The sequence below is a fragment of the Lissotriton helveticus genome, chromosome 10 (genome assembly GCF_964261635.1).
Source record: "Lissotriton helveticus chromosome 10, aLisHel1.1, whole genome shotgun sequence".
NCBI lineage: Eukaryota > Metazoa > Chordata > Amphibia > Caudata > Salamandridae > Lissotriton > Lissotriton helveticus.
In genome coordinates, this window is record NC_136071.1 from 1,010,000,848 (window position 1) to 1,010,023,297 (window position 22,450).

Consider the following 22,450-nt stretch of genomic DNA (forward strand, 5'->3'; position numbering starts at 1 on the left):
TATTCACTACCGCACCCTCTGACACTCCTCTTCCTCTTTGTCCGATTGTCCAGGCCGGTCCCAGGCTATCACCTAGCCCTGCAGATGTAGTTTATGGCCCCAGCTGTAAAGAATCACACCTCTTCAAAGGAGTTACAGTAGATAAAGGCCCCCACCCGATGAGATCCGTCACACCACACGCGTTCCTACTATCTGAAAACCATCCTGTATTGTGATTGGGGAGGGGACCGAGCCTGAGGCGGAAGATTCCAGGGATGCCTCTTTGTACATCAAAGTTTTTACAATTATGTGTCACATTAAAAATATATAGCACTCCAACAAAGTAGTAGGATTATAAAACTTTAATAACTTATAAATATATACAACGCAACAAAAACAGTAAATACATTTAAACATTTTTTTGAAAAAAGAAGCAACAATGGTCAGTAGCTGTGTTTTGTGCGAATAGTCCCAAGGCAGCACAACGTGCTGAGTTCTGGACGGCACCCAGGTGATGTTACCTGGGTGCCCCACTGGTTTTTGGTATCCTACAATGCAGCTCCGAAAAACGGCGTGGGGCGTCCCGGGGGGTGCGGGGGGAGGCCTCGTCAGTAGCGGTCTGTTGTGCGAATAGTCCCAAGGCAGCAGAACGCGCTGAGATGTGGATGGCACCCAGGTGATGTCCAGTAAGTTGCCGCACTGGTTTTGGTATCCTACAATGCTGCTCCGAATAATGGCGTGGGGCGCCCCGGGGGGGGGGGGGGTGAGGCGGCGTGAACGGGCCTCCCCAGGTGGAGGCTCGTCTGCTGTAGTGGGGCGCCCCTTTACCGTTTCAGTTGCCATTCCGCCCGCTTTTTGTACACTGTGCCAAAATCCGCCATTCAGCTGAGTTGCGCCCACTCTTGCGGTGCAGCGATAGGCGGCTGCCACAGGACTCTCAAAATGGCTGCAGGCTATTTCCTTTTTGGGCCTGGTCCACTGAAATGGCCCTGGGACACCTTGGAACTCGCACGCTTGTCTGCTAGGTCTTGGACCCCATTCTCGAAAGCGTCCCCTCAGCCTTGAAGATTCTACAAAAGTCTTGGGGGCCCCCGACTCCTGCAGGCTTCCGGTGGGGAGCGGCTGCCATGATTGCTCGCGGAATGACCACGACGGAGCCACGAGATGGTGGTGCTTTCATGCTGACGCCAGCTTCAGTCTGAAACATCCAGAAACAAGGTGGGGCTTTCATCGTTTGGGAAAAAAAAATGTTTTAATCCAATGAAAAGTGTTACTTTTAGGTCACATGATCAAGCCTTCCATCATTAGGAAACCAAAAGTAAAATGAACCAATGAAAAGTTTTATAAACAAGTCACATGACCTGTTATGCGGCATAGGGCTATAAAAAGCGTAGAAAATCCGTTGGCACATGAGGCGGCGTCAGTAGCGGACCGATGTGCGAATAGGCCGAAGGCAGCACAACGCGCCAAGATCCGGATGGCACCGAGGTGGTGTCCAGCAAGTTGCCGCACTGGTGTGGCCATCCTACAATGCTGCGCCGAAAGTCGGCGTGGGGCGCCCCGTTGGCCTGTGAGTTCGCGTCAGTCAGTGGGGGCTGTTTGAGGAACTGACTGCATTGGAAAGCAATGTGATGCTGTGCGTCGCCCCCAAGATGGAGGTTCCTCGGCTGCAGTGGGGCGCCCCTTGGTGTTTCACTCGCTATGCAGCTGAGTTGCGTGCGCACTTGCGGCGAATAGGCCGAAGGCAGCACAACGCGCCGAGATCTGGATGGCACCGAGGTGGTGTCCAGCAAGGTGCCGCACTGGTGTGGCCATCCTACAATGCTGCGCCGAAAGTCGGCGTGGGGTGCCCCGTTGGCCTGTGAGGTGGCGTCAGTAGCGGACCGATGTGTGAATAGGCCGGAACCAGCACAAGGCGCCAAGATCCGGATGGCACCGAGGTGGTGTCATAGTTGAGAGTTCTGAGCAGCGCTTGTAACACTGTCTGAAGCTTATTTGCACCTGCTGCAGCTTCACTATTGCCCTGGTGTGGCCTAAGATCGCCCATGACATAGGCCGCCGCCTCCCGTGGTCCGGCAGAACTTTTTTCCTTTTCCTTTGTGCATCTTGTCCCACAATCCGTTTGACCTGAAGACACGACCAGGTCCCTGAATGTGTGCAGGGGGACGCTATTGATTGAATCAAAATGGCGGCTTCACACAAAGCTGACTCAAGCGTTGCTGCTGATGCTATACAGACAAAAACTGGTTTTCAGTTTGTACATTCTTCAGGATTTTTCCATCCAAGGCTGGTTGAGAGTTTGTAGAACAATGGCTTCAGATTTTCAACATACTACTCTTCAACATTCTTCCTAAATGTAACAATGTGAGACTCACTAGGAGAACGGTGTATTGAGGGCCACAAACGGCTGTTTATCTTTCCTTTCAAAATGCTGCCAACAATATTTTCGGAATGGAAGACACCACAAGGCGCTGAGATTCGGTTGGCACCGAGGTGGTGTCCAGCAAGTTGCCGCACTGGTGTGGCCATCCTACAATGCTGCGCCGAAAGTCGGCGTGGGGTGCCCGAAGGGGGGGGGGGAGGCGGCGCAAACGAGCCTCTCCCGCTTCTCCATGTGGAGGCACTTCATCTGCAGTGGGGCGCCGAGATCCGGATGGCACCGAGGTGGTGTCTAGCAAGTTGCCGCACTGGTGTGGCCATCCTACAATGCTGCGCCGAAAGACGGCGTGGGGTGCCCGAAGGGGGGGGAGGCGGCGCAAACGAGCCTCTCCCGCCTCTCCAGGTTGAGGCACTTCATCTGCAGTGGAGCGCCGTCTAGCTGAGTTTCGCCCGCTCTTGCTGCTACAGCGACAGGCGGCTGCAACAGGACTCTCAAAATGGCGGCCTGTTCTTTGGATTTGGGCCTGGTCCACTAAAATGGCCCTGGGACACCTTAGAACTCGGACGCTCGAATTTTTTTTCATTCCTCTACGTGCAAAAAAGGTAAATGCCCGGTACGTTACCTGCCTCATCTGCCACGATGTACTCTCCAGAGGAACCGAAAAAAAATATAGTTATGGTAATTATACCATGCATCGTCATATGGAGAGGTGGCACCGATTAATTATAGTGCTGCACAAAAGAGAGATTTGGAGGACAACCCCCGACCTGCCAGTACATTCACCAAAGAAGTGGCACTGACAGCATCAGAGGCAAGGGAAACGGTCCCAAATATTCAGAAGAACTTTGGAAAGATTAAAATGACATGTTTAGATTGTGGCAAATTAATTTCATGTGGACAGATGAGTGTTACTCTAATAAATACAGCATATGAACATCATCATAGTCGATGGTTGGTGGAGACATTTTGACTATATCCTGGACCTGCCTGACCTCACCCAAAATGGCGCCGGAATAAATGGGACTCGTAACTCCTTGTTGTGTACTGGTTGCACAACCTTGATATCACGAGATACGTATGCAGTTTTGAAGCACATGGCGGGCGGGGACGAGAATTGATTGAATATTTCGGCATCCCTATTGATATTAAGTTCTGACGTGTTATTGGTTACTGTACTATTGAAAGTTCGAATTAACGTCACCCATGGTACTTGCCCGCAAATGTATATCTAGATAATTGTATTGTAACTGGCCCTGTCGTATTTTAATTATAAAATGTACGTCCACCGATTCCGCAACTGTTAGACACCTTAGTTCTTGCAACCTAATGGCCCGCCCCTTACGTTCCTCTACAGTGTAAATGTCTCCTCATCATATACGATTACAGTTTGCTCCGTGGCCGGCCCACGTGGTTATAGGACCGTATTTGTATACTGACATTTTCACAATAAAGGTTTTTAAAAGAAAACATGGTAGTAGTATTTACATTGGTAAAGTTTTTAATAATAGTCACTGTTTTCGAATCAGTAAAAGGCAAGTGAAATAAAGCAGTCCAATTACATGAAGGGTAAAAGGTATAATACGCAGGAACGCAGTAAAGATAAATGGTCAAGGGCTGTTGTGTTTTCTACTCCTGCAACATAAAGTGATCGATAAGAATCTGATATTCAGGCGTATCGGCGACTAAGACAGCAGGCCGAGCCTCTTTTGCTCAACGGCTCCGTCATGGGACGAAGAAACGCCCTTTTTCTCGAAAAAGGAATATATTTTACTTGCAGGACAGTTGTAAATTTTCCGGGAAAGTACATTAGCCTGGAACATTATAACATATATGTTTAAGAAAAAATAATGTTCGAAAGTAATAAAAAGTGTAATTTTTAGGTCATATGACCAAGCCTTTCATCATTAGAATAAGAAAAGTAAAATGAACCAATGAAAAGTTTTATTAACAAGTCACATGACCTGTTATGCTTACGTTACGCGCTGCGCGCCGCGCCCCGGATCGCTTCCAGGAAGCTGCGCTTCGCGCACCGGAGCACTTCCGGATGCACTAACGCGGCGCGTCATATGACGCATTACGCGACAACGCAGGTCCAGAATATAGTCAAAATGTCTCCTCCAACCAGCGGTCGGAACACAACCCCTTTCAGCAGGCTAAATAGTTCTGTTAAATGACAACAGAAGGGACAGGCAACAAGAACCATCAGTCAAAGAGGGGAGGGCAAGTTCTTCTCTACCGGGTCACGTTGGGGCGCTACCGGAACTGATCGAATTGGTAGTCTACAGTGTTTCTGGATGTTTCAGACTGAAGCTGGCATCAGCATGAGAGCACCACCATCTCGTAGCTCCGTCGTGGCCATTCCACGAGCAATCATGGCAGCCGCTCCCCACCAGAAGGCTGCGGGAGTCGGGGGCCCCCAAGACTTTTGTAGAATCTTCAAGGCTGAGGGGACGCTTTCGAGAATGGAGCCCAAGCCCTAGCAGACAAGCGTCCGAGTTCCAAGGTGTCGCAGGGCCATTTTAGTGGACCACGCCCAAATCTGAAGAGCCGGCTGCCATTTTGAGAGTCCTGTGGCAGCCACCTGTCGCTGCACCGCAAGAGCGGGAGCAACTCAACTACATGGTGAGCGAGACGCTGTAGTCGCAAGAGCGGGCGGTAAACAGCTGAATAGCGGAAGAGGCACAGTGTAGCAAAAGCGGGCGGAATGGCAACTGAAACGGTAAAGGGGCGCCCCACTACAGCGTGTCTTTAGGTCAAACGGATTGTGGGACAAGGTCAAGAATGGAAGAGTCACCAAAAGGCAAAAAGTTCCGCTTGACCCCGGGAGCCGGCCACCTATGTCGGGGGCGATCTCAGGCCACACCAGGGCAACACGACTTGGGGAGGGGGCCGGAGCCAAGCGCCCCCTCCGAGTCCGCGCCATCACACCGTCCCTCGGGGGCCTCCGTCAAGCGGTTCAGGGAGGCACCGCATCACATTGTTTTCAAATGCAGTCACGTCCTCAAACAGCCCCCACTTACATTGAGAATAGTGAAGCTGTAGCAGGTGCAAATAAGCTTCAGACAGTCTAACAAGCACTCCTCAAAACTTTGAACTATCAGAATGCATGAGATTCATGCTCGATCGATTGAGCTAGCCGGATCGGGCAACAAAAAGTATAAAATAGTTATGTAAATAGTTATTTAATAAAATGTTTTACCCTGTTACTTTGCTGGTGTGTTGTATATATTTGTAATATTTGCATAGAGTTTATCGTTACTTTGGGCGGGGTGGGTGGCGGAGCCGAGCTGTCTTGCAGCCATCATGGTGTGGAGCTCAGTTCATCTCACTAGTTTCGTATTTCTCATGAGGGGTTGTTCCTAATTTTTCTATTTTAGCGAGGTCAAAAAGAGATCCCATTAGTGGCCTACTGATTTTGCTCGATTCCTTTTGTTTTTTTACACGATTTTTTGCTATCTGCAAAGACTAAACAGAGTATTGCGACTCTGTGCTTGTTCGTAAATAGAGAATGAACCAAAGAGAACCAATTCTAAAACAGTAAATGCTTGGATAACAATCAATCAAATGGAGAGAGAAGCAGGCACGACGGATTACAACGGGGGCAAAGGCCTGCGTTAACTACCCTTCACTATCTGCAAAGAGAGAGTACTCCTAATAGAAATGAGGGGGGGGGCAGCATTCAAAGCAGATCAGTGTGCATAAACACGAAAATGTTTTTACTTACCACGTACTTGACATTCGACAGCTTATTATATTTGCTATTAAAAAACCATTGAAATTCACTGAAAAAACCATAGGTTAGAGACCATATATAGTTAGGAATTAGCATTTACAAAACCTTGAAAATTCACTGAAAAAAACATAGGTTATAGACCATATACAGAGATGTCATCAGTGATGTCATCAGTGATGTCATTTGAGATGTCATCAGTGATGTCATCAGTGATGTCATTTGAGATGTCATCAGTGATGTCATCAGTGATGTCACTGACCATGTCATGAATGATGTAATATGTGACATGATCAGCAGTGGATTGCGGGTGCGCGATATATAGTTAGTACTACTAACTATATATGGAATTTCAATGGTTTTGTGTGAGCAAAAAAAGGTTTTTTAAATGCTAATTCCTAACAGTAGGAATTAGCATTTAAAAAACCTTTTTTTGCTCACACAAAACCATTGAAATTCCATATATAGTTAGTAGTACTAACTATATATCGCGCACCCGCAATCCACTGCTGATCATGTCACATATTACATCATTCATGACATGGTCAGTGACATCACTGATGACATCACTGATGACATCTCAAATGACATCACTGATGACATCACTGATGACATCTCAAATGACATCACTGATGACATCACTGATGACATCTCATTTGACATTACTGATCACATCACTGATGACATCATTCATGTGATAATACGATGAACCTCTTCAGACTCTAATATAACCTTAGATACACTCAGTGTAAACAGACACTCACAGACTGTCACTCATCCATGGAGTTACTTACACACCTAGTCAGTCATGCAAAGAAACAATCACACCTCCATTTCCTCAACTATACAGTTATACACACCTTACTTATTCAAACATATACTAACACATATTTACTCTCTTTTACAATCCCTGATACAAGTTCACAATGATCCATACAGCCACTCACACATTCACTGGCTCTTATGCACAGTTATTTATATATGCCAACTCTCACATGTACTGTGTTTTACATATGTACTTACTTTGACATGTAGCACTGAGATATCCATTCACTCACCAATGCACTCATGCACACAGTCAACCACCCATACAGCTGTTTCCACATGCACTTTTGAACCCATACATCTAGTGAATCAACTGCTCACACATCTATGCACAGAGTCATACACCTCCCAGCCACCCACACACACACTCAGTCTCCCATACAAATACTTGAGCAACCAATCAATAACCCATATACTTACTCATATAGCTACTGATCAACACATGCAGCAGTTTACAGAACAACAAACATAATGATGCACAAATTAAGACAGTTCAGTCACTAACCCATGCACTCAGTGAGACACATTTAACCACTCACTCATACAGTCAGTCATGCACCTACTAAATCCTTCATCCAGACACTTCTACATCCACTCATTCTTCAATATGTAAGACATATTTTAACTTTACAGAAATACACAGTCACTGGATGTTGTCATCAGTGATGTCATTTGAGATGTCATCAGTGATGTCATCAGTGATGTCATTTGAGATGTCATCAGTGATGTCATCAGTGATGTCACTGACCATGTCATGAATGATGTAATATGTGACATGATCAGCAGTGGATTGCGGGTGCGCGATATATAGTTAGTACTACTAACTATATATGGAATTTCAATGGTTTTGTGTGAGTAAAAAAAGGTTTTTTAAATGCTAATTCCTAACTATATATGGTCTATAACCTATGTTTTTTTCAGTGAATTTTCAAGGTTTTGTAAATGCTAATTCCTAACTATATATGGTCTCTAACCTATGGTTTTTTCAGTGAATATATATATATATATATATATATATATATATATATATATATATATATTGTTTCCAAACACGTTGCATCTCCCCAAGGAGACGTCGGGACACAGACACCAGAATTCTGTGCATTTACTTGTAGTGTAGTTCCTATTATCCCAATAGGCTCTGCGCATTGGAATAATATCTTCAATAGTATAGACGTAGGACAGAGGTTAACTAGGTCTTCTACTGACGATATTAGACTTAAGTTTTGTGTGCCAGCTAGCTCAGAGTTCACTAGAAACTTTCTCGAATAGCCGAGGAGGAGTTTAACCTCCCTGGATAGACAAGAAGGGATTTAGTTTCTGACAACCATAGAACATGACAACTTTGCTCTCCCTGATCAAGAGTATATCTCTAGAGTTGTGTGAAAACAAAAGACAGCTATTTTACTCAGTCAATACGTGCATACTTAGTTTCACCAGATTGTAGAGAGAGGAAGAGACGGGCGTGTTCAATAAAAGGTGTTATTTATTGATCAGTCTCTTTTCTCATACAAGAGAAATGAATCACTACAATTGCAATACTTAAGGTTAAGTAGAATGCATATAATAAAAGCAGGATTATAAAATAATACTGTAAAAGCATTGATATGGTTTCTTAGCCATATGATACTTTAAAATGGATAAAAGATATACATACATATATACATTGACTAATCATACTCAACTGGTGCTTCTAACTATGCCTACCCCGGTGTACCTGACCTAAGCCTAATACGTGGGAAGGAGTAAGTAAGTAGCAGTTTCAGTTAAGTTTGTTTTGCCAAGAATCTGACTCAAGAATTCTCTGTAAGGGGTTAGTCAGTTCAGTACCTGGGATTTTAGAAGGCAGGAGGGCTGGTATCTTTTTCTCAGGACTCGGTATCCCAGTTACCCGCGAGGGCAAGCTGGAAACGCTGGTGGCTGGATTCCTCGGCAAGAGGAAAGGCAGCGTCTTCCTCAGCGCGTCAAAAGGGGAGGGGCAGCGTCCGTGGGCTCTCGCATCAGCTGGGCTCTCCGGCAAGTAGTCACTGCTCCAGGTTCATCACCACTGTGTCGTTGCTTAGGGCAGCGTCGGTATATTTATACCTGAAAGGTGCCGGGTTTGATGTAAGGATGGACATAAGACGTCAATAAGGATGTCATTAAGAACTGGTCGTTCTTACATTCTTTACAGGAGTTCTCGAACGAAATCAAAACAATAGCAGCGGGGGATTTCCCAGGTTTGCTGGAGGCTTGGTTTGTTTAGAGAACTCGGTGTGCTTTCTAGGGGGCTGGAGGAATAGTGCTTGCTCAATGTGACAGCATGCGCTATGACTCAATCTGAAGACGGGTTTCTGTGCCGTTGTATGGTTATTAGTGAATTATAACCGGACAAGGGTCAGAAATAGGAGTATCGATACAGGTCCCTAGATAAACATACTACACCCACTCCACGCATTTATGTCCATATTTACTAACCTAAGCAATAGTAAACATAACTAATAGTGCATGTGTATACCGAACCACCCCAAAATTCATTTTTTTGCATTTGAAAAATTGCATTGCGAAATACACGAAAATGAGTATAGGTACTGTATGCATTCAAGCAGTGTAATCATTCAAGAAAAGATGCACATTTATATCAGCATGAATGATTTGCGAAAATAACACATGAAATGGCTCTTAATACAGAAGAAAAAAGTGCGAGACCACTTCATCACATATAAATACAATTACTTGTAAATAAGCTAGAGGTTGAGGTAATGTATTGTCTCTAGAGTTCCTAAAAATAGAAGCTCTGTTCTCTAAGAATAGTTCTACTTTAAGCAGAAGATAAGTGCCAAAAAGGTAAATATTTTGGATTTGGGAAAAAAGTTTTCGTTTTCAGGGGAGGAAGGAAAAAAAGTTCTCAGTGGCTTTGTTTTTCAAAGATGAAGGCCAAATTCAGAGTTCAGGGAACGCTGTGTGCACGTTTGCTTAAAGTCACTCTCTCTGTTCTGGTGAAAACATCATTTCAGACAGACTCTAAAAAAACCAGTCTACTGCGTCAGGTGAAAGTTCGACCAAGTTGGAAAATGTCGCTACCATGCAGTCATGCGCATGTTCGCTCTCAGTGATGTTTCGATCAGCATTGCTTACAGAAGGTCGTACCTGGTTGATGCTGCTCTCATCCTGTACTTCACTACCCTTCAATCGTAGTGGTGAAGTCTCCACGAATGCCGTCATCAGGATAGGTAGCCGCAGGGGACAGCACAATGCATGAGCCTTTACTGGACCCAACAAAGTATCTGCATCCAATGGTACTTCTGATTGTAGTGTAAGACAGGTGTCCAACACGCATTCTTCGCCGCATAGCATGCATCTCAATACAGGTAAGACACAATTCTGCCATATGGGTCTGAACGAAAGAAACCAGGTCATATTCAGATCTCTTAGCCGGGCTAATCCAAGGACTTTAGTTATGCGGTCCCGGTAGCGTATAGCTAAGATCGTTTCTTCCATTGTTGCTGGAGTCTTGTCTGTGACATGGCTTGCCATAACGAAGCAGGAGTAGCAAAAATAAAATTCCTGCTACGAGTCGCAACAGGAGTGGAAGTCCGCCAAAGATGGAATGGACGAAATTAGGAAAAATACACACGACTTCTTTGAATGGGGTTAACAGTCCCGAAAAAACGGTCTTAAATACAGTCTCGATACCATTTGTATCAGAAATATTTAAGATTTCGCTTAGCATTTCTGCGAAGTGTAGGGGTCAATTTGTTGATAACAATGTATGTATCTCTCCCGTTGTCCTTGCAACTTGGAGATCATACGTTTCTTTTGATGACGTCAAGTTAACTGGCGTCTGTAGGAGCACAGTCTTCATTCTGCTTAAAGTATCAATTCGAATAGAAGAGATTTTCAAACTGGGCCAAATTTTTCCCTCCCTGTCTGGAGTGTCATTCGGAAACAATACTCGCTCACAGCAAGTGACCATGGAGCTCACGCTTACTAGGTAAGGTTTTCCTGGCAGTAAGCCACAACATCTGTGATCTACAATTAGAATGTGTTGCAGGTGTGCCGAGCTGGTGACATGAAAGGTTATTTGAAGTCCCTTCACAGGCCCCATGTAAACTTATACCTTGACACAGAAGTATACCACTTAGTGATTTTTCACAATTATTACCACTAAGAAATACACTCTGTCCTGTATTACTATAACATGTGTGTGTATAAGGTAAGTTCCATGTTGACTTAATGTATCCTTTACCCAACCTTTCATACTGGCCTGCCTGTATATATTTTTGGCAGTATCGAAATTGGAAAGTCGTTATCGGAATAGTTACGATTTCCAGGTATTATCCATTTAATGACAGGTCGTGCTGACATTGTCAATGGTAATCTCTCAAGTTTTTCAATGCTCAGAATTGTATATTCTGCACCCTTTTGTGCCAAGCTGATTTTTGTATCAGTAAGGTTAAAGATACTGAATAATGACGTTGTGTTGATTAAACGCCAAGGCACGTAGCCTGAACGCACATTTTGTAACGTCCAGCCAGGCTGTACAATAGAACGCAATTGGGACTGACCGTGTTGCAACATCAGTAAGTCTTGCTCTATTATATCGATTGCAGATGATACAATACTGTCCAGTGAATATATTCTGGAAGACAGAGTCATTAACCCATTGTCCACAACAGAAAGTGATTTTTCCAAATTCACACGGTCAATTTCCCGTATTTTCTCTGCTGTCTCAATTTGAGTTTCTTTCCAAGCTTCGTTGTAAGCTGCATATATAGAGGCCGCTATGAAACGTTTTTGACGCTGTTTGCGTGGTCCCATGATGAAATCACGCAAGTCAGTACCTTCTTTAAGTAAAGTCAAGTGTTGCTTAATTTCTACCAGTGTGGATGTATGTAGCCATTCGAGGCAGAGTTTCCCTACACTGTAAGTAGTTACTATCCCTGGATGTTGTCTCTCGGAGTATCTAGGGTCTGGCCTGGTCAAAGTGAACCCCTGTATTTTGTTCAGGAATCTATCTTGACAGTTATTTGTGTCTGTGGGCCAGATCAACCATTTTTTCCAATCAGGATGTGTTCTGTTTTGGTTTAAAATATGGGATACGTCTATCTCAACATCTGTAGTGCTATTACTGTCAGGTGTTGGTTTTGGAATAGACGGTTTGTTCAAGTCTTTAATTTTGGCTAGGCCAAGACAGGTAGTCTGTTGAATTGTATTCTATACCTTGCACTTGCCAATCTTTTGTACCCCAGATTGTTTTCGTTTCAATATTATTGTTCCAGAAATCAAAACCGAATGTTTTCATTTTTCCAAAAATGTCTCTGATTAGATTAATTTTGTGTTTGTAAGCATGGTTTTCATTCCTGTCTTATTTAACAATTTGAAATAAAATGTTTCTGCATTACTTGTGTTAATCCCTGAGAAGTATGAACATTTTTCATAAAATGTTTTTGAACTGCCTTTTGGTGGAGTTGCACAATGTTCCCATTGGTTATAATTAAAAACATTTCTAGGTTGAGCAGATTTATGCAGATAATGGTGACCATAGTGGTTGTAACAAAACATCTGGTCATAATTAGATGAACCTTGCAAATAATCATGTTCTGTAAATTTAGCTGACATCACTAGATCTGACATCATATCATTAATACTTTCAAAGTCCCAATCATCAGCGAATGTGCTTGGTTTTACAAAGTCACTTAATGAAATCTTGAATTGATGAGGATACTTCAGGAGCTCAACCGGGCCATAGATTTCGTAATCAGTTTTGTCCCATGCTACCCCACCGGGTATAGGATTGGCTGTGAAGTTTACTGAAGAAAGTTCTCTTTTCTCGATGTGTGAAGACTTGTGTTGTTTCAGGACCAAGTTGATTTTCTGACTTGCTGTGTCCATTGTAACATATTTTCCCTCAATAAAATGTCCCAAGCATAGTACCATGATGAGCCAAAGTATGAGGACAAATATACCTAGTGCCACCCAAAATTCAATCCATGGAGAAATCAGATAGGTTTCTTGTAGTTGATGAAAGAGTTCTTTTGCTTTGTCTTTAAAAGTTTTTCATGTTGTTGGCTGTTCCTCAGGTTCACTTGAATCTTCAGAAAAATCATCGAAATTGATGAAGTAGCCTGATGCTGTTCTGTCAATTGTTTCAATTGCTTCTGGATTCCTTTTTGCTTTAGGAATTTTCTTTGTTTCATTAGCATATTCAGTGGTTACATCATTGTAGATTGGTGTTTCTTGATGTAAGAATTTGATTTGGGTTTCAAGGGGTTTAAGTTCCATGGCTTTGTTGCATAGTCCTTGTTGATTCACTGTAAGTTTATCAAAGGTGATTAGTCTCTCAGTTTGAACCACTGTATTTGTAGCAAACTTTGGTGTTCTACTACTTCTTGGGAGTCCACTTGGCCTACTACTTGTTATCGGCCACATGATTGTGGTTTAACCAGGTCGATGGATACAACTTGGTTCTCCTTTTTACCAGCAAGGGGCGGTAATACTACTGATCTTGTCCCGTTGATAGCCAAGACAGGTACTGCTTTTCTGTAAGAAGGCCCAAATTCGTTCTTTACCGCGATCTTCTCTCTGACCAGATCCCCGATTTTTGGAATCCAGACAGGCCTTGCTGGGACAGGTGGTTTCTCTTCAGTGGTTGTTGGCTGTTTTTAACTTTATGTTGCTCAGGTCTTTTCTTGTTTCGTTTAAGTCCTGTAAAATAGCCAAACGATCTTTGATATCAAAGCATTTTTCTTTCGCCACTGAAGTTTGACTATCGAGGTCCTGGATTAACATTCTAGTCCCAAACAATAGTTCGTATGGACTGAGACCTCTCAGAGAATTTCTTGGCAGATTATTAAGACTACGTTGGACACTTATTAAATGTTTGACCCACCCAGCTCCCGAACCTAATACCTTTGCCATTATAGATTGCTTTATGCCTTGGGTTTTTTCTTTACACCATCCCGTTTCCCTCAGGAAGGAAGTGAGAAGAGTCCCGCAATGCAATGCTCATGCTGGCCATGCCCCCCCTATAAGCTCGAGAGCTAAAGGCAAGACATTGGTCAGAACGTAGCATGCTCCTAGCGTATATGCCAATAAAGACTCGCAAATCTTTTATAACAGTTCTGGCTTCAGCTGAGCGCTGGGGCCACATCCAAATGAATCTCGTGCATGAATCCACTGCGACCATGATATATTTATAGTTGCCGTCCCTTTGTAAGGGACCGCAGTGGTCCAGGTAAAAACATGCTAATGGTTTATCTGAGATTAGAAGGGGCGTCTGTGCTGGTCATTTCACTGTTGATACCTTCATTCTTTGACATATTTCACATTCTAGAACATAGTTCCTGGTTTGTCTTCTCATTTGAGGCCACCAATATCTCTGTTTTAATAACGATACTGTGGCTGAAACGCCAGCATGTACAGAAGCAAGCCCCTTGTGTGCCGCTATAATGAGTCCTAACCTACGTTCCATGTTTGGAATAGCCCTATCCCCCACTCCAGGGATTCGAGCAAATGGAACGTTATTTGCATCAGTTATGTATGAGTACTTTACTAGAAAGCCTTTCGGGAGTGTTTCTATCGCATCTTTTACCGTAGCGTTGACAGCCTGTAATATTTCGCTGTCTATTTTTGTTTTTGAGCGGGTGATGGCAGCTACGGAAGCCGTTTGGACAGCTGACTTCGCTGCCTCATCAGCCAATGAATTCCCTGTAAAATGAACGCCATCACGTTGATGACTCAGTGTATGTATCACGCGAGTCTTTTGTAGTTCCTTTTGTAAAAGAACTACTTGTTCCCAAAGCGTTTTATGCTTAATTGTGCCACCTTTTGCATCTTTAAATCCGTTCTGAACCCAGATCTGCAAGTATTCATTGTAAGACTGAACGCAATAATATGAATCGCACACTATGAGTGTGGGGAATTCGTGATCGGTATTTTCAAGCACCATCTTAAATGCTAGTAGTTCAGCTCGCTGAGCTGTACAATCTCCCAGAGATTGCGTTTTAGTGACCAGTGGTCTAAATTTTACTTCGTGCCAGCGACCTTTAACAATCGCGCACGCAGCACTGTAAGCTTGTTTACCCCCAACTGCGGGTTGTGCTGATCCGTCCGTATATATTATACAGCCGTAATGTTCCAGAGGCAGGATCTCGGTCGGCAGAGGACATTCAAATTCATATTGGAGAAATTCTTGTGTTTTTAAATTAGGATCAAATTCGTATATTACGTCTGTTGCAGCAAGAGAATTAGCCCACTGTATCCATCTCGGATGTAGTGCTTTAGCATTCGGAATGCTTGCCTTTGTTACCGCCTCCAGGGCTGGTACTGGTGTCACGATGATTATTCGTTTACCTTGTGCTAGGGCTCTTTCTTTTGCTACAGCAGTCTGTACCGCAGTTAGAATTTTTTCCGTTGGGCTAAATTTCATTTCAGCTTTTGTGTACAAATGTGATTTGTATGCTATTGGTACCGTTTCTCCCTCATTAGAGGTCAGGTATGTGAATCCGCATCTTCCTGGGATGACCCGGATTACAAGGTTGCGTGTGTTATCGCGTGTTTGCAATTTTGTTTTAGCTAACATGTCTGTTTGCAATGATCTCAAAATCTCTGTGTGTTTTTGAGTCCAATTGATTATTTTAAAATCTGGTTTTATTAGGTCATAGAGAGGTTTAACTCTCTCTGCATAATTTATAATGTAAGTTCTTCCGAAATTCAGGAAACCTAGAATTGATTGTAAGTTTTTCAGCGTTCTTGGTGCTTGGATTACAGCGCATTTCTCTAAGAAATTGTCAGGCAGGCTTTTGCCTTCACTTGATAATTCATATCCTAAAAACAGGACAGTTAGATGGGCAATTCTTGACTTTTTGAAGTTGAATTTGTAACCCTCTGCTCCGAACCCAAGTATTGTGGTGTTCACTCTTTTCAAGTGAGTATCCAAGTCATCATCTGTTAGATAGATGTCATCGACATAAGATAATGCCTCATCATCATATATTTGTAGTAACTCTGTTACTCTCACTGAGAATAATCCTGGGCTGTTCTTGAACCCTTGTGGCAAACAACAGAAATTTTTCTGCGAGCCATTTATTGAGAAAGCGGTCAAATATCTGCTTTCAGGTGCTATATTTTGACAAAAGAATCCATTAGAGATGTCTAATGTTGTTTTGTATTTTTTGCGCACTATGCTATTCATTAGTGCTGCACTGTGTGAGTTTTGTACTGCAAAAGTTTTGCAACATGAGTTTAGGTGTCTGTAGTCCAAAACTAGACGATATGAATCATCTGGTTTGGAGACAGGAAACAAAGGATTGTTCATTTGTGAGGTGCAAGTTTCAATCACCCCCTGGTATTCAAGTTGATCTAAGATCTCCCTGACCTGCTTTTTAGCTTCTTGCTTAATTGGGTACTGTCTCTGTGCAGTTGGTTGAGATTTTAACTGGATTTTGTGAGGAGGAGAGTCCTCATCCCATCCCACATGGTTTTTATATAATGCAGGAGCTTGGGCTACTGCCCACTTTCTTGCAAGTGTATATTTTTTATGAATTGGAATATGATTTGAGAAGGCAGGCATAATCATTTCTTCGCCATGAGGGCACTCCTGACAAACTCCGGTGGCCAGTCTTTTTCAGCTAAAAGGATGTCATAGCCTTTGGAGAGATTATCCCAAAATAGACCCCTTATTTTCCTAGTCTTATCTTCCTCTATACGCAATGTTATTTCATATATTTTATGAGGTTTGCTAACTCTGGTATCTGCAGTTTCCACCTGAATGTATTTATTCGTGTCCACTGTCTCCAGATGATTCATCAGGATCTTGCGAGCTATGCTCACTTCTGCTGCGCCGTCTAGCATTGTCTGAGCCCACTCTCCGTTTTTCAGCTGTGTCCTCAGGATCCTCGGCATGTTTGATTACTTTAATACTGGCTACCTTCTTTTTTGGAAATTGTAATTTTTTACTTTGATGAGCAGGTTCCTTGTCTTTGGACTTGAAGTGCTCTTCCCTGTGTTCCGACCGTCCTCTTCTTTCCGATTTCTGCGAGGAAGTCTGAAAAGATCGAGATGGACGTGTATCAATATCTTGATATCTATCAGGTTTCTTCAAATTATCCCTATTTCTAAGGTTGTATTTTTTCTCAGAGGGCTCCCTCTGGGGAGACTTGTGTCCTTGGTCCGGAGATCTTTCTCTCCGCCGAGGAGACCTTCCTCTGGACTGGAATCTTTCTTCTTTGGGAGTGGATTGTTTATTTCCATCCCAGCTCTTTTTTGGAGTGTTTAGATTATTTTTAATAAATACCTTTTCAGGATTTTCAGTTAGTTGGGGTTTCACTGGTTTCCCACCCAAACTATCTCTTCCTAGTTCTTCATAGGATTTTTCTATGATTCTGGCAAGTTCAAATGGTTGTTCTGCTATATCTGTTTCCTTCAATTTCTGGCAGATCGCTACAGATGCTGCTTCTCCTTTTATGTTGGCTAATAATATAGCCGAGACCTGCTTGAAGTCTTTTAGTAATTTCATACCCAGAGTTAAAGCAGGTTCTGGACCGTATTCATTTTGAATCTGTCTTAGCACATCGGGTATTACCGCCATGGACGGAACACCATGTGTTTTTGTGTAAATGGAAGCAAAGACTGTGCCCCAAGTGTCACAGTCCTCCACAGGTGGTGCGATCCCCATTGGAAGGCAGATAGTCAGAATTCTGTGTTTCTCAGTAGGGGTAGTATCCGGAAATACTGCCTCTATTTGAGTGATTGTTTGTGCTAACCAGAATGGAATTTGTTCCCGTTTAATGGGTACTTTGCCTAGACAGGACTGTATGTTCTGTGGTGTGATTTTATTTGTGTTCCCCTGATGAGGGGTCAGCTGTGGAATTTTAATAGCTGGTTGGACTGTTGAAGTCCGCATTACATATTGGACTAATTGTCTGTGTATTTTAATCAGTTGTTTTAGCTGTGCTAAAAGATCTGGTATTGACATTTTTTCAATGTCTGGATGTGGTGTGTATCCGGCTAGAACCGGCCACGTTGCTCCTGGTCTACCTAGTGGACCGAGCCTGGTGATGTGGTTATTATGTTTTAGGGCGCCTTTAAACCAGAGCAGGTGCTCTTGGTATTTTAGTGGTATTTCCACCTCCTCGAAAGGAGTGTACTCATCCGGTGGTTCCTCTATTTTGTAATAGTGGAACTCCTTTGTTACAGCGTTTGCCGCTGGAAAGTTTATCCATGAATAGAATACCTCTGTCTGCCGATATTCGTGTGCCTCAATTACAAATATGACTGTACCACCTCTCGATGTCAGTCCATTTTCTATAAGTTTTAAAGTTATAGTTTTTCTTATGTTTTCCGGGATGATGATTGCACCCGGTTCATTTTCATTAAACCCTGTAACATCGAAACCCCGTTGATCTGCATTTACTGCAGTTTCACCGGTTTCGTTGTTGTCGCCGTTAGTTGACATTGCTTTAATGAGAGTTTGCAGAGCAGGTTTCCAAGGAAACAAAGATTAGGTGCACAATATTTTGGAACACTGTATCCTTCAACGTTGAATAAACCAAAAACCATACATAGGAGTCTCCTCCTACTAAGTTTGGCGGATTTTTAACCTTTGACCCACTCCAGACGTCTTTGGAGTATTTATGGGAGAAAGGGTCTGTGTGAAAAAGCACGACTGAGTTACTCTAATGCCTTGCGTTAGATTTATCGCCTTACCAAACGTTGGGCGCCATGTAGTGTAGTTCCTATTATCCCAATAGGGTCTGCGCATTGGAATAATATCTTCAATAGTATAGGCGTAGGACAGAGGTTAACTAGGTCTTCTACTGACGATATTAGACTTAAGTTTTGTGTGCCAGCTAGCTCAGAGTTCACTAGGAACTTTCTCGAATAGCAGAGGAGGAGTTTAACCTCCCTGGATAGACAAGAAGGGATTTAGTTTCTGACAACCATAGAACATGACAACTTTGCTCTCCCTGATCAAGAGTATATCTCTAGAGTCGTGTGAAAACAAAATACAGCTATTTTACTCAGTCAATACGTGCATACTTAGTTTCACCAGATTGTAGAGAGAGGAAAAAGACGGGCGTGTTCAATAAAAGGTGTTATTTATTGATCAGTCTCTTTTCTCATACAAGAGAAATGAATCGCTACAATTGCAATACTTAAGGTTAAGTAGAATGCATATAATAAAAGCAGGATTATAAAATAATACTTTAAAAGCATTGATATGGTTTCTTAGCCATATGATACTTTAAAATGGATAAAAGATAGACATACATATATACATTGACTAATCGTACTCAACTGGTGCTTCTAACTATGCCTACCCCGGTGTACCTGACCTAAGCCTAATACGTGGGAAGGAGTAAGTAAGTAGCAGTTTAAGTTAAGTTTGTTTTGCCAAGAATCTGACTCAAGAATTCTCTGTAAGGGGTTAGTCAGTTCAGTACCTGGGATTTTAGAAGGCAGGAGGGCTGGTATCTTTTTCTCAGGACTCGGTATCCCAGTTACCCGCGAGGGCAAGCTGGAAACGCTGGAGGCTGGATTCCTCGGCAAGAGGAAAGGCAGCGTCTTCCTCAGCGCGTCAAAAGGGGAGGGGCAGCGTCCGTGGGTTCTCGCATCAGCTGGGCTCTCCGGCAAGTAGTCACTGCTCCTGGTTCATCACCACCGTGTCGTTGCTTAGGGCAGCGTCGGTATATTTATACCTGAAAGGTGCCGGGTTTGACGTAAGGATGGACATAAGACGTCAATAAGGATGTCATTAAGAACTGGTCGTTCTTACATTCTTTACAGGAGTTCTCGAACGAAATCAAAACAATAGCAGCGGGGATTTCCCAGGTTTGCTGGAGGCTTGGTTTGTTTAGAGAACTCGGTGTGCTTTCTAGGGGGCTGGAGGAATAGTGCTTGCTCAATGTGACAGCATGCGCTATGACTCAATCTGAAGACGGGTTTCTGTGCCGTTGTATGGTTATTAGTGAATTATAACCGGACAAGGGTCAGAAATAGGAGTATTGATACAGGTCCCTAGATAAACATACTACATACTTTATTTCACACAGTTTGCCATGACGCATTTCGGCCAATCCTGGCCTTGATCACTTGACACACTATGGAGCTCACAATGTTGTTTAAAGTGTCCATGTGATTGCTACCCTTCTAAACATGAAACACAGTCTACAATAAAATAGGCTGCGATACCTTCCAAGATCAATTATTTATTTTTGCAATTTTTAAACAAAAAATGTACATATATTTATATATACACTCACATATATTACAAACATTACTATAAAACAACTTCTCGTTCTCTTGCAATCTGTTAAGTTTTATCCAGAAAAACAGCTAAAACACATAATCAAAGTCAGACATGTATTCTTTTGCTTGTTCAATTTCGTTTGTTCGTCTCATTTAATCATATATTTAGTACAGACAAAGTTGTACACCCAAAAGCTATCAAAAAATATCTGGAGCAAAAAGCGATAATGCCAGTGGCACTAATGTTTAATTAGAAAGCAACGACAGATTGAGATCTAATTATGCAGTTGGTGAAGATTAGCAAATAATGACGCCAATAGTAACCTACTTGGCAAAGAAAATATCAACTCAAGCGATTATTATATTACATTTTTTTGTAACATTAGAACTACACCCTTTTGCTGCTGGGTAATATTAACACTGCAGAAAACGAAATATTTAGTGCCAGACCCCACAGGGATGTCTGCCCTGCCAGGCATAGATTAAAAGACTGAAAAGTATATACATGTCTTCATTTGTAACAATGAAATGCATTATGAACGTGCACAGTAATCAGTGTCACAGTATAATTATCAAATGCATACCCATATATCACTGTTTCGTGAAGAATAGTTTGCAATTCAATTACCAACCTGCACTTTTGGCTCTGTTACTTTGCTACATAGATAATAGTATTTTGATTTAGAAAGGAGCAAATAAAATATTGAAAACATCATTGAATATTGAATCATGATAGAAGTCGACTTTTTTTGAACATGAATGTGATCAAAACAAATAATGGTCTGTGCATGAATATTCATTATGTACGCGATTATTTTGCAACCTCAATATTTAAGGAAGAGACACAACGAAATAAAGGTGCTAATTGACTATTCTAGCGTTTACCCAGCTTATATTAAAAATGTGATGCTGATATGTTTCAGAGACTGAGAAAGACATAGCTTAGCACAATTATCTATTGTGATGTCCCAAAAATGGATGTATGACAATACAACGCATGCTTTTACATCGCATGCTTTTACATCGCGGTTTTTACAACGCATGCTGTTACAACGCATAGCGCTTTGGGGTGCTGGATAGTGAATAGTTTAATTTACTATTCCAACTCCAGTCCCAGTGGATAGTAGGGAAGGTGTTGGAAAGTAAATTAAATCTATTCCCTATCCTAGAGAGCCCCCCAGCGCAATGCATTGTAATGGTTTGCGTTGTAAAAGTTGCGATGTAAAAGCACTGCGTGGTAAATGTTGCGTTGTAATGGATGTTTCCCCCCAAAAATGTCTATTGATAGGGACTCTGGAATCCAGAGAAGTTGAACTACATAAAAAGGCAGCATGCCAATAAATAGTATGTCTCGACCACATCTCCACGATATATTATTTGAGAAAGGATGTTGACCAATACTGAATGGAGACAATCGGCCCCACAAATAAATCTGATAAGAAGAACTGGGAGCTGTCAATGCCATCCTCTGGTTAAAAAAAGACTCTGGTTTTGCCTGCTGCTCTTGGCCACGTCCTGTGTTGTTTCAGAGCGAGCATGGTAGCAAACAATGTCTCGTTCAGTAAGGTTTAGTAATTATATTGAAATGTATTACATGCCATTCTCGAGGTGCAATGAAGTGATTTTGCAAGACAGTAGAAGTGACTGAAACAAAACAAACCCACAGGATAGAGAGTGTAACTTCCCGTTCAAACTTCCAAACAGAAAGATCCAAACTTGTGAGCATTTGTGTATTGTAAGTTCTAGAGAAGAGTGAGAGAGGTGAAGATCACAGATTTAGGTTTCCAGAGGGTGCTTTTCCCCCTTGATTGTGTTAGATAAAGCTTCATGAGCAAAGCAATGGCTACATATAAGGTTTAGTGTTTAGACATTTTTGGTCCAACATCCATGTTTGGTGGATCTTTCATTGCTAAATCAAAATACATATTTATATCTGCGCATATATTTTATTTGTGCATTTGGATATATGACACACTCACATTTCTTTAGTTGGCTAAAGTGGATATAAGTGTTGTGCATGTGACATTGGTGGAATGTATTTTTTCACGTGGCTTGCTGTTGTTTCTTCGTTTAGGTATTTGTTTTTCAATTATCTGCTTTATCTGACATGTATCAGCAAACATGACACATGGTACAAGAACACTATTGTAACTACATATCAATTCTACCAGTATGCAAATAATTGAATTCATTGTGCTCTGATCGTGAAAACTGTAGCCTTTTATACTCTCAGTAGAAACCCTGGAACTTATTTACAAGCCCCTTCCACTGCTGGTACGTCACTTTTCCCCATATTAAAAGGGACT